The sequence below is a fragment of the Typopeltis vanoorti genome, chromosome 17 (assembly GCF_054136105.1).
Source record: "Typopeltis vanoorti isolate ZY-2024b chromosome 17, IOZ_Tvanoo_1.0, whole genome shotgun sequence".
NCBI classification, from domain to species: Eukaryota; Metazoa; Arthropoda; class Arachnida; order Uropygi; family Thelyphonidae; genus Typopeltis; species Typopeltis vanoorti.
This window is the reverse complement of record NC_143565.1, coordinates 101,466,151-101,481,691: the sequence shown is the minus strand read 5'-3', so window position 1 is coordinate 101,481,691 and position 15,541 is coordinate 101,466,151.

Sequence of the window (15,541 nt, the reverse complement as noted above, 5' to 3'; positions counted from 1 at the left end):
TACGCGAGTGTTAACTATGAACATTTATTTGCTTTGTTTTGTTTTCTTTGTCCCGCTTTTGTTTCTTGCCGTCATCACTACACATGTTGTTAAGAATGTTTTGAAAAATGCGTTTAACAATTGTTGGGTTTTATTTATTTATCTATTTATGTGAAAATTATTTCTGGATTCCGGCGTTTCATAACTTTTGTGCAAATTTGCAGTTTGGAATATTTTCGAAAATCTCCACGACTATTCCATTCTTTGTTTCAGTTGTGTCATATGCAGACATAAAAGGAGAGAAATCATGATTCCGCTCTACCCTGGTGGAATTGAATAAAAATTTAATTTAAGGTGAACATTTAGGGTTACTTACGTAGTTCAATTTTGTTTTTAATCCAATTATTTCTGTGGCTTGTTGAAATGATTCTTACTCATATTAACAATTCTTCCCTGGCTGGATGGAATTTTTAAGGAAATTTAGTGTTTAGGATCTCTGTTGAAGTTTGTGGAGTCTTTTTCGATTTTGCTTTCAACTGGACCAAAAGTGAAGTGGAAAAATTGGGAAAAAAACAAAACAAATTATACCTTAGGGCATACGAGTCCAAAGCTTGTAGACGTGTAACAAAGTGGTTTTGCCTTTTCACATGCTCTTCGGATAGTTACACAGATGGTCGACTTGAATATTCTTGAAAAAATCAACAGAAAAGAGGAGCATAACTATCGCAGATTTTTTAGAATGACCGGGATGATGATTAAGTCCAAAAAAACTGATATCCAGTTTGGACAAGATTCGTTTCCAGAGAGGATTTTTACCCCCCCCCCCCAAAAAAAAAAAAAAATCAAAGGAGTAAAAACGTTGCACGTTTTGAATGTTTTTTAGAATGAAGATTTTAGAAGATTTTTTAGAAGATTTTTTAGAATGACCGGGATGATGATTAAGTCCAAAAAAACTGATATCCAGTTTGGACAAGATTCGTTTCCAGAGAGGATTTTTACCCCCCCCCCCCCCAAAAAAAAAATCAAAGGAGTAAAAACGTTGCACGTTTTGAATGGTAAGAAGACATTTACCGAGATCACCATCGCAGAAATTGGCGAAAGAATGCGAAATCAGATTTATTTTTGCCGTTGGCAATAGTGAGATAGATCGTAATGTCAGTTGGACAAAGGTTACAGCCAATAGTTTTGGAAAGGGAAAAACATGATGGCCATTTGGACATATTAAAAGTTACCGTTCATTTCAAATTAGTTTTGAGTATAAGATAATGTGTTGGTAAATATTTTGAGTGTTAGTGCAAGCAGAAAAGGAAGATTTCAATGAAAGCCAGTTGCAGTTATCTTTATTGCTTGTCTTAAATACCTTTGGCGCGCACGCCGTACAATCAGGAAACGAATTTACAGTGGAATTGCAGAAAGAATATTTATTATACCTATAAGAATTATTTCAATGCAACTGTTTGGATCCACCTGTTCAAAAACAACAATTTAACGAAGAAACCGCATTGAAATCGTAAAAGGTCATCTACTGTGTAATGCCGGCAACCCATAGATGAGAGGGTGGTCTGTGGGAGTGTTGTTCCTAGGGAGAAGAAATCAACAATCGATTGAGGACTGAATTAACCCAGAAACAGAATCTGCGGCATGCTTAGAAGGGTCACCAGTGACCCTTCTAAGTGAGCGTGAAATTTTGTGGTCAAAATTAAAAAAGAATCATATTTGTGAAAATCAGTTTTTTAGCTTACTTAGTCAGAAGAACAGATATCTATGTGTTTGTATTTACTACTATGAATGAGCTCATGCCATTCAAAGTTGCGCCTTTTAGGGATGACCAGTGGCCATTTTCGCGAATGAGCTCGTTAGAACAGTGTCTATTCAATAGAGTGGCGATCTTTATGCGTAGGTAAATTTGTTTCGACATGCCCAACGTTTCTAGTGGTAACTTGTAGGCGTATCTTATTTTTATCGTTTTATTGCGATGAGGCAAAAAGGAAAACATATATCGTATAAACATTTATTTTAAATTTTGAGAAGTTTGAAAATATTCGGAAGGATTCAGTGAACTTCTTTGTTCACCTCAACTGAAGGTAGTTCCATGTTCATTCTGCGTGTTCTTTCTATTAGATATTGTTTTGTGATAATATTTGCTAACCTTCGCCTTTTTGCGTAGAGTAGTCTACAGAGGCATTGTAATTCCGAGAAACGAGTTGTCTCTTTAAGACAACTCGTTTCTTAGAAGTTTGTTTGTTGATAATCACATTAAAGAGCTTTAGCTAAAAGCAAAGTACTTATTATATATTTATATAATTTTTCGAAAAGGCTGAAATCCATCAGAACACTAGAATTGACTGAAATACGACAAAATTATTTCGTATTTTATTTCAAGTGCTCTCCAGTGGATAACAATACAAAATTAAATTATACATCCAAACGACTAAAACTTTTGCATCTAAATCTGTGTTACTACATGCCGACTACTTACGCAAGGTGCTTATTCATGGTCCACGTGTAATTGAAAAGTGTATACTTCCAATAGGTTTGCTGTCAAAAGAGATATCTGAAGCAAGAAATAAAGAGGATTAGCTAGGTAGTGTACAAGAACCGATTGTAATAAAAGAAGTGGAAACGTACAAAAATGCATGCAGGATAGAGAAAGAGAAGAAGATGATGAATAAGAGGAAAAAGTGGAAAATATACAAAAATGCATGCAAGTAATATATACAATGGTAAATATCTAAATATATTGTAATATTCAAATAAATTGCTTTTTATTTTAAATTTGATAACGCTTATCATTTAAAGTCTGGTACTATTCATTTAATATTTAATAACAGCCGACAATATTGAAAAACATTTCGCCTGGAATTAGTCAAAAATTCTCTTTGTGAGTCGTTAACGAGCCTCGAAAATCCAAGTCTAAATTCTCATAAGATTTGGGCCATGAATTGAGGTTACGTTTTTAAAAATACAGTTTGAAGCACATAATACCTCACCGAAGTGGCACTTAACGAAATAAAAATAAAGAAACGCCTTTAATTAATTATCAAAAAAACTGAAAACGAAAGTCACAAAATTTACAATTTCGTGAAATAAAAATCTGTGTCGTTTCTTCGGATCTAAGGAGTCTCTTTTTTCTTGATAGATTTTGATGTAGCATTAAAACATCCCTGACGGTAGCCAAGGTCTTCTATCTTTATTTTATTCAAAGTTTGTTTATTCAAAACTGGTCCATCAATTTCCTGACAAAACTCAAATATGTAAACAAGATTTTTCGATAAAATTTAATTAATGGATATAAAATAAACCGCGTTGATTCAGTTATTAGAAATCAATCATACTTGCTAATTAAATATATTTCATTCTCGATTGTAAGCTGAGGTCTTAGTGAATCAGCAACCTGCTGTCGAAGGATGCGCATCTCAATCGTATGAGTTTGTGCACGGACATTTCATACAGCCATAATAGAACATTTCTAGTAGTCCTAAAAGGGGGAATCTACTACTAGTATTATTTTGTAACTTACTACATGTTGTATCCATATCAGTAAAGATCGTTTTGGTATTCATCACTTGGGGGTGAATTATCGAGTTTCCGATTAGCGTAACTTTGGAAGTTATGTCTGTGTATAACTTCATTTTGAAATACAAATAGCAAGAGAGAGAGTCACTATATTTATACTCTCTATATATAAAAAGATATATATATATATATTATATTAAAGATGCCAAGGTATATATTATGGTATATATACTTAGGTATATATACTTATATATACTTAGGTATATATTATGTTAAAGATGCCAAGCAATTTCATAAGCTAGGTTTTTAATCCTTTTTCCCAAGTAAGCAAACAGACAACTAAATCAAGTTGGTGGCTACAAGTAGTTCAACACTAGTCAACTCGTTGTAAAGGTGGAGTAAGCTCTGATCACGTTCCTTAGAATTTTCCATAATACAAAGCACATTTCCTTGTGGAGATATATGATGCTATGCATTGAGGTAATGGTCACAACCCAGACCGGTTTCGACCTTTGTATAGGTGAAGTGGGCTCTAAAAATAAGACGATCCCGAAAGATCGCCTAACTCAGCGTTGTCCCACTCAGTGACAGGCTCACCCCATCACCGAGAAGAACTTCTCAGCATTGGGTCTATCCAGTGGCAAGCTCACCCCATCACCGAGAAGAACTTCTCAGCATTGGGTCTATCCAGTTGCAAGCTCACCCCACCACCAAGCACAGCCATAATCTCATCTCAGCGGTGGCCCCACTTAGAGACAGGCAAAAACCTACTCCCAAGCAGAGTCTCTCAAATCAGAGCCAGAGCCGCACCGGTTTCGACTTTTTAAAGTTTCTCATTAGAGCCAGGCTTAGAAAATACCAAGGGTGAAGTAATACAGAGCTTATAAATTTACCTGAACAAGTTTCCATAAGGTGCTTTGACCTCATTAAATAAAAATCTCAGGATGAGAGTAAGATGTAGAAAGTGTTTTACCTTGGGTATATATTATGTTAAAGATACCAAGCAATTTTATAATCGCTAGATTTGGAAATTCTGATTCATATGGTGTTTTACTTTTGATGGAATCGATTACACAAAAAAAGCATCATGGGAAATTTCTCGTTTTTTGATATTAATATTAATATCGGCCATTTTATGGTTATATTCCCAGCAGCCTCGCAAGGGCGGTGCCAAGATAACGAATTATCACGATATATTTTTGATTAATTCTGCAATCAGACCTTTTTTTCAATGGGTTCGAGAATAGGAGAGGGGCAATCGTGGCCATTAAAAGAGAAGAAGAAGGCAATGTCAGGAAACTCATCATAAATTCTAATCTAGGTCATTTATCACTCGTAAACTCATTGACCTTGTATTAATGAACTTAATTAGCGTTTAGAAGTGGATGGGTACTCAATTAAATGAGGCTTTAAATAGATAAATCACCTTCCCTTTTTGTGTCAGTCCAAGTTAAGAAATTTTCCGCCAAATAGAAACATTCCACATGTTAAAAACAGCAACAAGTCATTGGGAAGTGAAAACAAGGAAATTGCAAATTTCGATTTGTATTTACACGCAAAATAATCGATAACTCGGAATAGTTCTTTTTATATACCTCATTCGTATCTCCCCTCCGTGTTAAGCTTGTCACGACCAAGTAACTAGGATGCTTTCGCAGCTAATACAGTTTTAATCAGAGGTAATCCTACCCGCATGCTTATCAATAGTTTGCGGGGTAAAAAAAACCGTGTAAACACCGCATGAGACCGACGAACTCCCCCTTCTGATGAAAAGCCATCATTCAGGCTCTTAAGATCGATAATTAGTAAAAAAAAAAAAAAACCTCAATGAGCTCTTATGTAATTGAACAGCATATTAAATATAAAGTGTATGAGTTTATTCAATTAAATATTAAGATTTTTCTAAATTATAAAATAAAGTGTTTTATATTATAAAACAAAAATTTTTGATAAAATTATATGTATATATATTTTTAATTTATTATTAATTCTTTTAATTAATGGATTTTTTTTATGTCGTTTAAAAAGCCAGCATACTTCTGGCCTCTTATCGACATTAATCTGAACTTCAACATCACATTTTTAACAAACAAGATGAGGTTCGCATTAACAAAATATATTTTGTCAAAAATTGTCATTGCAGGTATATCTTTCATAAATCTTTTTCAATACTATAGCACGCAGCTACAATCAACTACCTAATGAAATAAAGTCTGTGTATCCTGTGTCTGTTGATGCCTGTGTTCACGGGCCGGTTTCCCTGTTCTGGGGATATGAGACCGGCTAACTCACCTTTAGTCGAAAGAGACCAGAAAAAAGTTCCTCATGTCACTAACGGGAATCGAACCCAAGTTTTTCTGACCAAAGGGCTTCGTCTATACTGACCGAGCTACGGAGGCTCTAATTCCTTTTAGAATGTTTCCTTTTTCTATTTTTTATTCCTAATCCTTTCTTTAACACTTATCAGTCTCTATATTACCACTTAACGACCAATTGCATTTATATAAATATATATAATTTCTATTCACGTGTGTTCAATTACATTTGTGTTAAATTAAATTATGTTAAATTATGTATATTATTATAGGTTCGACTATAATCACGGATTAGAATAACTTTTCTAGGTCAAGTCTTAGGAACCGGTTGAAACAATATCTAGAAATTCTGCAAGAAAAGTCAAAATCGAACAGAAAACAGAAAAAATCACACTGAATGCATATCAATGCTGGTAGAGGAGTGCGGCCTTTTATTTATTTATTTATTTAGCACATCATTGGAATACCTCTACTGTAATGATGGGGAGATGAAAAACAGCTGCTTACCAATTTCAAAAAAAAAAAAAAAAAAAAAAAAATTATTATTTTTTTTTTTTTTGAAACGAGTGTCGGTTTTGGAAATTTTTGTAATATTAGCATTCAATTTATAAGACTAAATTAGTGAATATAAATATTCAATTTAGCTTTGAAATGAAAAGATGAGATTTTATTAGACGAAACTAAACTATAATACTTTGCGTTCTAAACTGATTCTTTCTTGCTCTTTTTTTTTTTACGATAAAAAGCCTGGTTTCGAAGAATATCAATTGCTGTAAAGAAATTGCTTGCATGGATCTCGTTGCTCTATTGAACGAAATAAACTTCTGATTTCTATTTTCCCCTAACAGAGTATCATCGACTGCTGTTGAGTGAGATTACAGTGAATCGAGACAGGTGATGGAATTATATTTCCTATTTTGTTACTCGCAGGCCCTTCTGGTAACTTCCAAAAGCTCTAACAGCGGCTCTGCGATGTCTCTCGTTAACAAATTCCTACATTTCAGATAACGTGGCCTGGTTTACCACGGAAACGAATAGATTCTTTCAGAATCAATTTCCCTGAGTTACCTTCTAAGTGGTCTTTTTGTTATCCGCGCGCGTCTTATGATACAGTTGTTATTGCACAAGGATGGCGATAGTGCAGCTAAAGAAACTATAAATATAGTTGACATCCTCATTCCCAGCTAAACCTGTTATTATTAATACGTGACCACATCTCTAACAATTGTAGTCATGGTAACAAGACCAAGGAATATCGACGATGCAGTGTGGGTCCAGCCGAAAGAAGAGCGGTGATTTTAATAAATCTCTTGGATATCCATTTTCTCCGCAGCTTTCTCGGAGTACTATTAGATCTGTAGGCGGTGGGGGTGGGGATTGAGTGGAAGAAATGGATGTGATAGTGCGGAATAATGCAACCAACAAATCAACACGATGACTTTTATTTTCTTCGAGTGCTATAAGTGAATAGCATGTGAAATTCCCCTCTCCCATCCCTACCTCCTTCGACTCTACCCCTCTCTGTAACATTCTTTCTATCTGTTTCTATCCTATCTTCGATGTAACACCAGTATGTAGAGAGTAAATTCGGATATTAGGTTGTTTTAAATTCAATTGAACTTTGCTATTAATGACAACTGGATCACAGGATGATGACTTCTATTATTTTAGTAATGGAATAAATGGTTTTTCTACAGCTTCCCAACTATTAATTACATAATACTATTTTAGATCTCTTCCAAACTTCTGTTTCAAACTGGTATGCATTATCTTCCCTAAAAACGACGTAGCAAATATGCAATATATATATATATATATATATACAACATTCTTTTCTCAAACATCGGAAAAAACCTAGCTTAAACTTAACTTAAAAAACTTAACTTAAACTTAACTTCTGGAAAATGTCTTAACAAGTGAGTAATGTTAAATAAACATATTTATTTTAATTTATGGTGTTTTGGATATTACCCATTTAATAACAATTACTTCTATCACTAAGGTGTATTTTAGTAAAATGTCATTAATACATTTTATTTATTGTTAAAAATTATAGAATGAATCACCAATATGCTTATAATAATTAATAATAATTGTTGACTTAATATCTTTCATTTACTATATATGTTATTTATGTAATACTAATAATATATCAACAATGTTGATAGCACCTGGCTGGCTGAGTGTTAGCGTATTCGCTCTGCGAACAAAAGCCTGTAGTTCGAATCCTGCCATAGACAGGGATGTTTGTTATTATCTATGAAAATACGAGTAGTGGTGGTCCGTAGTAGATGGCGTAGTTAGTTCCATAAAACTTTATCGAATAAACAATTCGTCGAACGACAGTTCATCGCATAATTTGTCGCAAATGCAACTGACCGAAAAAACAATTCACCGATAATTTTTTATGAATTCTTTCATAATTCATCGAAAGGTCAATTTTATTGAAAACCATTGTTTTAAGGTATTCGGTAAGAATACTACGTCACCCAAGATGTGGGCAACATATGTGAGTGGCCATTGAGATCTTATAATTATTTTGTTGTTTTTTACAGAATTATTCTGTAAGCGTACCTTCTGCTTCATTGTGTAGATTGTGATTTAGCTCAAAAAAAAAAGTTCGTTCTTCCTAATTTTTCACAACAATTTTTCATGATCAGACTGAAATCAAAACTGCCAAATTTTAACACAGATCATAACTGTAAAATTTCATTAAATTTGATCCAGCCAGAGCGGAATCATTAATACAATTTCCAAAATTTCTAATAAAAGTGAACTTGTCGGAACCAAAACACAGACTCCTGTGCATTTTACAATTCCGACATATCCGGGTATTCCTAAGAGAAAGTGGTTTCGATGTATGATTTCGCATGTTGTCCCTTTGTAGCGCCGAATAGAGTTGAAATGAAAACTGGACCGGTTCGACAATTTTTTGTAAAAGGTTCAAATACCAAATCGGAGTAAAATTCATCCCATATAACTGGTGTATGTGTGCGTGTGTGCGGACGTCACATACTAATACTACTATTACTAGTAATAATAATAATAACCGTAGTTCAGTCAGTGTAAACGAAGCCCTTTAGTTAGAAAGACCTGGGTTCGAACCCCATGCATGACGCGAAGAATTTTTATCAGTCCTCTTCAACTGAAGGTGAGTTTTCCGTCTCTTATAGCGATGACGGAGTTTCTCACTCCCGGAAATTCGGGCGTTTCATCCGATAAACCGGTGCTCACGAACACACACACATCTACGGACATCAAACACTTACCGGATAAGGAAGGCAACGATAAACTATCTTGTTCTTTAATTATTCCTCAGTAAAATAACATTGCTATCCCACAAACCATTCGATTGAGGAGAGAGAGAGAGAGAGAGAGGAGGATAAGGGGGAATAATAATCATAATAATAATTACGATTTTTACACAATATTTTCCATTTCCAGACACAAAACGCATACACTGACTGAAAGGAAGAGCCCTGAAAAAAAATTGTCATATAAGTGCACGTAAGAAATATAAAGGGGATATCATGCTACGTTTCAATTACATCGCAAGTTAATCCATTAAAAACTGGAGGTTTTTTATTATTTTTTTAATACATACGCTTAACTTCACATCCCTTGTAATTGATTTTTCGATGAAGTGTTGGATTTCGACGAATTGCCTTTCAATAAATTGTGTTTTCGATTAATTGCCTTTCGATGAATTGATTTTTCGTTGAACTGTTGTTCGATGAAGTTTTTCGATTAATTGCCAGGTAAATTATTGTCAGGTAACATATTTCTATACTCCTATTCAGGGACGGCTCGTGCATAGGCACTGCGGAACTGCAGCACCCCAATTGTTTTCGATATATAAATATATTTATTAATTTATTTATATTTGCTTGTAATATTTAATTTTATCCTCAACAATCCTATACAATTCTCTTATTTTGTATAAAAAAATAATAAAAATCCATCTTGTAGCAGTTAGGAGGGCGAAGCAGCACTGTGTTTACCACAGTGCCATATTGATACTCGCGCAAGCATATGCACGTCAGTGAGATGCGAGCTATTAGTGTAATGTGGCACTGTCCGTCGCGCAGTTCCACTGTTGTTTATATGCAGTTTGCGCCAGTAGTAGAATGTTCGTAGTGTGTATCGTGTTTACTCCGTCTCTTTAAATATTTGGACATTACAATTAAAGACATAACATCTGTTATTGTTTTTATTTTAGAACATTATTGAGGTTATGATAATGGATTTTATTTTTAAGTAATTTTCAATTATACTAAACTGTATAATTTTATCGATAATAAACAATATTGTTTCATGTTTATTTTATTTTTTAAATTTTTACCATAATTTTGATATTTTATCCAAAAACGTATACACTGTACTACAGTGTGTATGTATATTTCGAAAGTTACAGCACCCCCCACGATTTCAAGCCACGATCCGCCACTGAAGACATTCAATATATTTGGAGAATTTGAACAGAATCGTAAATATCTCTTTTTGACACGAATAAATAAACATTGATTGAAACTTTAGTTACGTTGATAGCACATAAAGTAGAACGTGGGAACAGTCCCGAAAGAACGTGAATTCAATCACATGTTTGCAATGCATACAGGGGGCGCCAGTAGTGTCCGGCGCTTGTGTGCAAAACTTTAGTTGGCACCCCCCCCTTAAATAAAAAAAAATCACTTTAAAACACGTTTTTTTTTTTTTTAAAAGTATTTCCTCCTCTTCGGCGCCTTTACTATCCTGGCGCCTGTGTGCGTCGCACACATTGCACATATGGCCGGCGCGCCCCTGAATGCATATAATGTTAACGGATGGGTTTGGAAGGCGGCACCTATTTTGTGCTTTTAATTGGGATGATGTATGTCTTGTATCTCCCGTGTACAATCTGTTATTATTATTATTATTATTATTATTATTATTATTATTATTATTATTATTATTATTATTATTATTATTTGACACCTCAGGGAGTCCAAAGACTCATCGAGGGAGAGTGTGCGAACAGCATCGAACGGTTGGTCCCCTTTCAACTTAATCTGGTATATTTCATGTGACGATACAACTCCGCCAGTTTTAGTCTTGAATGTTTGCTCTTTCGTAGTTGTTAACAGAAGATTCGTAGTTTCCAAACTTCACCGTCGCGAGCTCCTTTTGAATCATTCTTTGAGCTTTTATTTACAGAGCCGTGACGTGGCGTATATTCTTATGATTTTCTATCTATGATAAGATAATCCGATACTACACGTCTACTTTAGCCAAAGAATTGCCGTTTTTTGAAGTATGTAGACAATTTTCCCTTTTTTTAAACTATAAAACTAGTTTTAAAAACGTCATTGATAGGATGAATGTGAGTGAATAGTTTCTTTAATACTAAATTCTTCTAAGACCTTATTGTCTTACTGATAGAAAAGTTCATTCTGTGAAAGCATTCATTTTTACTTTGTTTGGCTGAAAAATGTATCCATTTTTTTTTTTTTAACTCGAACCCTCTAAGATCTACGACAAGGGAGAATTTTATACTGTAATCCATATTATGAATTTAGGGACACAAAACACACGCGTTGAAATGATTATATATATATATTTTTTTCCCGTAACATTCAATAATAACTTGAACTGTACAAGTCCAGAAGAAATCGTAGTATAACAATCTGAACTGTACAAATCCAGAAGAATCTTAGTAAAGGAGAAGTTTAGCAAAGTTTATTGAATTTTTTTTATTTTTTAATTTATTTTATTTATTAATTATTTATATTTTTTATTTTTATTCACTTAATTAATTTATTTATTTTTATTTTATTCATTTGTTTAATATTTTCTTATCAGTAGAGGTCAGGCTAAGAAAAAGATTAATTAACAGCGTAAATTTAGTTTATCTTTATAGTTAGAGAGCATGTAGCTTGGAGGGCGAAGGCCCTCCAAGAATATCACAGAATATCACTCAAGAAAATGTAGCTCTTGCGTATAAATAATATTTCAACATGTGTGTTTTCTGTCCCTAAATTCGTAAATATGAATGCTGACCCCCGTGTAACCTTAAAAGAAAGGGTTTATACTCTAATATTCTGTACACATATTTCCAACACTCAAGCAATGACAAGAAAATAATATGGCTAACGATATTATTCTGATTTTCCCTTTCAGTCGTTACCGACCATAGGTGACTTTGTAGGCATTGCCCACAAAGTATTCCTGGTAAGATTTTTACAGGGTAGTTCACCATTGCTTTCCCCCCCCCCCCTAATTTTATCCGGCTCGGGATTCGCATATGGCTGGGACGTATTCATGGCTGTAATCCATGTGTGTTCACGGGACCGTTGCCTGTTCTGGGGGGATGAAAAACCCAAGTTTTCAGGAAAAAAGACCTTACCTCCGTATGAGGAGCAGCTAACTCAGCTTTAGTCGAAAGAGACTAGATGAAGGTTCCTCATCACTGACAGGAATCGAACCCAAGTCTTTCCGACCAAAACCCTTCGTCTAAGTTATGAATATTATTTTCGGGCGTAATTCTCAAAGGGGCGCAAAAATGCTGTAATCTTTGAATTTTAACGAGTACTCAGGAAAAACCAAATGAAATAAGTTATCAATATTATTCTTTCACGTCTTGGCTCTCAATTATGTTCCCTAACCTTAAGTTAATTTTATATTTCTTTCCATAATTTTATCGTTGTCTCTTCGTTTCTTTTTTGCTCCTTCCTTTCTCTCTCTCTCTCTCTCTCTCTCTCTCTCTCACACACACACACACGGAGTGACTGTTTTAAATAGTCTGTACAAATCAGAATTAATTTTTTCCCCTTGCACGCGTAACTACATCTTTTCTCGCATCCTTAGGATTTTGACACCCTTCCTACGTTCATCGGCACCATACTGTAGGCGGCATCCATGGATATGCATGAAAAGTGTTGTCTTAGTGGCGATGATGTATGCCTTCTGTCTCTGGCGTACAATACATTATGTTTTAATTAAGGGCTTCTGGGGCTGCAGAAGTAATTATGACCGAAGGGCATCCGGGTATTTGACACCATAAAACGGCTAAGCAGATATGACTGGGGACCTAAAGGGACATTAACCGTATTCCCAAGTGTCAAATGATGCAAGTAGAAATACAGTTATCTACACAGCAATATATCAAGTGTCAGGAAAGGACTGGTATCTGTATGCATAATGACCCTTGACTATAAGTTTAACGGCTTGCTAATTTGATTAGAAGGGGGAGGGGGACGTTGCGTCTATAAATAACACAGAAAAGGGGAAAAAATCCAACTGGATGCGCGTACAGATAACTACCGAATAATACGGCAATGATTACCAAAAAAAAAAAAAAACTGCATCTTATCTAATGAAATTAAAAGAAATCTGCAAGTGTTAATTATTCCTGATTTCTCTACAACACAGCACTCGAATCATGCGATTAGTTTCGGCACTTACAAGCTTACAATTTAGTCTTAAAAGAAACGCGAAAAGATCATTAAGAAAACATTAAGATGTCGGTTTAGGAAACGATGCTTACTTCAAACCTATTCAACTGTAATTTTGGCTTTATCACTCCGCCAACAAACATTCACCTTTTTTTTTTTCCATCAAGCAAAACAGATTAAGACAGTTATCATCCGAAAGAGTTAGCCTTACTCTCTTGCTTCACATACAAATTCTTAAAAAATAATCTATTCTTTCTGTTTTCATAAAGACAGTAAATATGAACAGAAATACAAAATATTAGAAGGAAGTTTTGTTTTAGCGTCGTGAGGCTTTTAAAGTAACCAACAGTAAAATCCATCGTTCCATCTTTTGTTACGTATTCTTCTACGGAAGATTCCGACAATGCTGATGGATGTTTAGCTAAATCCGTAGTAGTGATTTTAAAAGAAATTTTGGTCATTCTAGATTCAATATGGGAAGCAAAATCTGAAACATAACTTAGTCTTGTAAAAACAAAGGAAAAAAAGCATCGAGTCTTGTAAAAAAAAAAAGAAAATACTTCGAGTATTTACATATATTTTCTTTCTATTCACGACATTACCGACTCTTTATGACTCTGTTTTGACTAGAAAAGAATTTTAAAACTTTCTTTACGTTCCAGGAAAAAAATCAAGGCTAAAACTGAACATTATGTATTAACCGAGAATTGTGTTATCCGAGATGCTTTTTGAGATCAACAGATTCACGACGGTAGCCTACTTTCTGTTCTTGATAACCTGTAAGATATACAATACAAACAGTTTTCTAACAGAAAATCATGTTAAAATAGATAAAAATTTATGTTTTTTGCTATAATAAATATGAAGTTTTTAGATTTCCGATGCAAAACAAAATCTGCATTTAAATAAAGCCAACGATACATCATGGTTAATGGATAAACAATAGGCATTGTAGATGCCATGTTTCTCCACATAAATATCGTCAAAATGCAACCGTCATTTATCGATTGCTTCTGTATGTTTTCTTGACAAAGTACCCGGATTTCTTGAAGCTTAAAAGGAAAAGACGTTACCTCACAGCTGGAAGTTATGGAGCCCAAACTGCTGAGCCAGTTTTCAGCGTTCTGTGAGGGAGTTTATGTTTTTATTTTTGTTATATGTTTTTTCTTTCCTCTGTTGGTCTTAACTTTATGCACAGGGGTGATACCGCTAACATAATATATAACGTTGAAAGGTTTTTTTTTTTTTAATCTCTCTCCATATAAGTTATCCTTTAAGTTTTTTGTTGTTGGAATAGTGGACGTTTGGATTTAAAGTAAGTTCTTTAATAATCCAGCAAATCCTGCAAGTAAAGCGACTTATAATATTTATTAAAATATTGAGAAAATAAACATGATTAACTGTGATAAAAATGCGAATTTTTTGTACAATCTTTCCGAAAGAAAACTTTGCGCAATGGACATATTATATCTCGTGACATTAAACGCATAACTTATCTTAATTGCGCAGTCTCTACATACGGGACTTTCAACAATGAACATAAGTCACATGTTTTTCATAATGAAATCCATTCCATACTGAGTTAATCAGGAACTAATTATGGTGTATGTTTAAATTTTTAAATAAATAACGTATTTTACAGTTTTATTTCGTTTTGATTATATTTTTAGAAGCTTATTTATGAATCATTTGTTTTATATTTAATTAATGCCAAGTATTATTAAAATGATTTTGAATGTCTATTGATCATGTGATTTTTTTTTTTATGACGTTCACAACTCCCATATAACGTCGATGTTGGCTACCAGGTGGACAGATAATATTCTTCTTTACGAGAGCAATATGCACGCATTGCTGGAAGGTATTGAACTAAAGGATATTCAGAGTAAAAGGAATTTCAAGAGACTCAGGAAGTTCGGGGACATGTGACGTTGTCCACTGCGCATGCATTATTAGAAATTCTATATATCTGACTGCTGGAACATGTGGCGAATTGGACGCTTACCAAGAAGGGGAAAAGAGAAGTTTGTCTCAGATAAAAACGGCTTTGTGTTCAAACAAACATTTCCTCCAAAAAGTGCCATAAAAAGTCGCAGAAGGGATATTGGCTTTTAGAAATGGAAACTTGAATTTTGATAGGTAAACAGAAAAGAAGTGGAGGTCAGTGCGCATTAGATGGGTGTAAACAGAAGTGCAGCATTTTCTGTAGTATTATTTTTATTCTCTACTTTTTGACGTATTAATGCAAAACACATCAAAATGGGGATACGTTCTATTTTATCTTTCTATTGACAATATCGA